Source organism: Sinocyclocheilus anshuiensis, unplaced genomic scaffold (genome assembly GCF_001515605.1).
Source record: "Sinocyclocheilus anshuiensis isolate Anshui unplaced genomic scaffold, SAMN03320099.WGS_v1.1 scaffold1002, whole genome shotgun sequence".
NCBI lineage: Eukaryota > Metazoa > Chordata > Actinopteri > Cypriniformes > Cyprinidae > Sinocyclocheilus > Sinocyclocheilus anshuiensis.
Window position 1 is genome coordinate 283,757 of NW_015536514.1, and position 3,507 is coordinate 287,263.

The 3,507-nt window shown below is 35.8% G+C and overlaps 1 protein-coding gene across 1 annotated transcript in view; it reads right to left on the minus strand.

Moving 5' to 3' along the window:
• Positions 1-2,056: 2,056 nt before the first annotated feature.
• LOC107692323 (twist-related protein 2-like) overlaps positions 2,057-3,507 on the minus strand; it is a 4,114-nt gene continuing 2,663 nt past the window's right edge. The window contains exon 2 of the mRNA XM_016491308.1: positions 2,057-2,376. The gene's annotated coding sequence lies outside the window, so the exon portion shown is untranslated. The remainder of the gene's footprint in view (positions 2,377-3,507) is intronic.

Genomic DNA, 3,507 nt, shown 5'->3' on the forward strand with positions numbered 1-3,507 from the left:
AAACAAACAAGCAAGCCCTGTCCAGATTTTAAAAGTAACGCAAAAGTAACGTAACGCATTACTTTCCATAAAAAAAGTAACTAAGTAACGTAATTAGTTACTCTTTTTATGGAGTAACGCAATATTGTAATGCATTACTTTAAAAAGTAACTTTCCCCAACACCGTTTAGTCATAGCCTAGGCTATGTAAAATCGTTGTATTTCTGTTTTGATCCATACACCAAGATATTTTTGTTGAGACTGACTGGGAGACTGACAGACTAGACGTGTGAACCAATTTTACTGTATCAAAACCAAAACTGCTCTTGCATTCCGTATAGCCTACACTGTTTATTAATTGTTGCTCGATGCGCCAGATGGACGTCTTTCCCCCTCTGTGTCGTGTCGCGTCGCGTCTCGACGTCAAGCAGCTCTCGAGAGCCCTGCGTTCAGTTAGTTTCCGCTGCGGTTGCAGAGATTTGCGCAGGTGCACAGAATAAAGGGAAAGGGAGAGGTGTGTATCTAACGGGCTGGTTCTCACTCTTCACCTCAGTTTTCACCAGGGGTATTTTTTTCTTTGGGTTTCCCCGTCACCACAAGTGAACATTTAAGAACTTTTATTTTTAAACTGCAGCTGTTTTCTCGTACGCGTATCTCTGTATTTGGGTCAATGGCCAGTAGACAACTTTGTTTGTCAGTAAAATGACACCTTTCCTATTTTCACATTTTTGAAGTAAAATTAATTTTTCACATTTTTGTAGGGTTTAATAAATTCTAACTGCCCTGAGATTATAAAAAAAGAACAAGAAATGTTGACTTATTGTAGCCTAGCATAATCTTTTATTATTATTTCCTTTAAAAATAAGCACTGAAGCAATTATGTTTTAAAACATTGACTTTTAAAATAGCTACGTTTGTGAAATCAAAATAAGTGTGGCTTAACAAGCATGCAGGAAGTAATTTTGTTGTCATGTGACAAGAAAACCATAACACAGAGAGAGGACCTTTTGTACTTGATGGTTACACCACCACATCACAGTCATAAAATCCCATTTTTTATTGAAAATGGTATTCAGAAATGTACAAAACCAACATGAAGGTTGTTTTAAACTAACTGTTTTTACCTAATAAAACTATTTTATATATTTTTTTCAATTTTATCATCTCAGACATCACGTCATTGACCCACATAGCCCTACAGACATACAGCCTAGCTGATATAAAAGTTCAATAGTTGACTTCAATTATTATTTAAAGCTCCAAAATATCCTAAAATCAAATAAATAGATAAAAGCAAATAAAATAATAAACACAACCTTTTAAATAGTTATTAAGTGCCATAAAACTGGAAATAAAAGTTTTCTGTATTTTGTGATTTAACACCATCAGATGTTTCAAAAAGCAGTTAAATTATTCTTGAACAGGCCCACAGAACAACAGAGCTTTTATCAAACATGAATGCCTCAACGGTGGAGTCGTTTCTTTTAGATTTCTATCAAGCTAAGCCTGGGAAAATGAGATGTAAACAATTAAATGCTTTGCGAGCGTTGGTGTAGATTTAAAGGAGAAATGAAAAGGTCTGCTAGGGGTCCGGTATTTAAATGCAGTGGTTATCTGCGGTTGTTAAAGCATTTGCCTCCAGCCGTCTAGATTCAGTGATTTCTTCTTATTAAAGCGGACAAGCTTTTTTTTTTATAAGCTTAGGGGTAAAACTGGCTGGACTTTCTCTTCGGCTAATGAACCTGCACTGTTTTATAACAGTTTCTTTATGTAGCAAAATAAGGGGAAAATCTGAATGTTCTTTACTGTAGTGAAAACTGGCATATCTAGGGTGATGATGTGGACAAATCAAAGTGTTCAGCCTACGTGTTCAAAAATATGTTTTAATAAATAAGCAAAATGTACAGTGGACGGAAATCGAAAAAATGTTGCATAGGAAAAATCAAATGTATGCATTCATCCATGCAGCGTACTTCAAGAAAGTATTGCTCTAAATTGCATTGGTCCCTTAAAAAAGCTGACAATACTCACAGGTAGCCTATGTACAATACTTTTTTGTTCATATATATATATATATATATATATATATATATAAACTCTTCTGTTTAGAGACAAACACGCAATATAGTTTCCATACAGATAACAGACGGCCTTCCTGTACTATCACCATGACGACATTTAAGAATAACTTGTGAAAAAGATTAAATGTATTTGACGACACAGGAGACATCATCTACGTTTCCTCTAAGTATATAAAAAGCTCCTTTTGCTGTGTCCTTCGTGAGGATGCTCAAGTCCGTAGGTGTGTCTACTGAATGTCCTTTGGCCACGTCATTGAGGTTTAGAGGTTCATCAATAAATCCTTTGGTGTCTTCAAAATTAGTGGAAGTAAACAGTCTGTGGAAGGAAAGAAAAGCATTACTAAGAAAGGTTCAAAAATCTGCTGCTTTCAATCAGATAGGCCTAAAACGTCTATGCCGGATTTTTCTATGAAGGCCTAAAGTTTCGAGGTTTGCCTGTGGTTGAACACACAGCCTTGGATTAGAATGTAGAGAAATGGGAAGCTATTAATGATCCCATTATTTAATTCTGAGTGGGAGCACATGCTTACACAGGAAAAGGCTTGGTTCAAACATGTTACACAAATCCCAGGTGGAATTACGTCACTGGAAAATAACTGTTTTAGGAGGTCATTTGGTTTGAAATGCGAAGCCGTACACCTGCCTTTCTTCTGACTTCTCAGTAGCACATATTACTTTATGCAAATAAATTCATAAGAATCAGTTAGAATACAATATAATGTCATCACAAGGATTGAGTTGAACGTTTTTTGACAGCTGTGTGCTGTCTTGATTGATGGAGGCCTAATCGAAACCTCCAGCTTTATCCAGCTAGACTGAGTTGGGATGATTAAAATGCATTACTCATTTCAATTTATCATCATTTAAATTTTTAAACAGTTTATTAGTGATTTAAAATAGGACTGTGTTGAGTATTATAGACGTGCAGGTTCATATAACAAATGCCACAGGATATAACTAATAAGTTGGAGACCTAGCTGCATGCATATTTTAGTTAAGTAAATAAAATGTAAAAATCACAAAATTCTGTTTAGTAATTGCTCATATTGTATCACATTTTAGCCTGAAAGGTTTCAGCTTTGCCTTAAAGATGTCAGTTTCAGTGGTTACGATGCAGTTATTTCACAAGCATAAACATGGTTTTAGGCGGCAGCGCACCTTCTCACTTAAAAAATCAAGTTTCCTGTAGAACCAAAAAGAACGTCACTTCCTGATGTCATATAGCAGAACCTTTTAGATCAACTGAGCACTGTTCTTCATTATACAGGTGCTTTAAAGAACGCCAAACACTGATCTAAAGAACGGGTTATCAAGAACTCTTTTAATCTCCCAGATTGAACGTTTATTTCTACACTGAAGAAAAAATGCTGGGTTAAATACAACCCAGTGCTGGGTAAAATAGGGACAAACCCAGCAATTGGGTTGTTTTGACCCAGCGGTTGGGTTA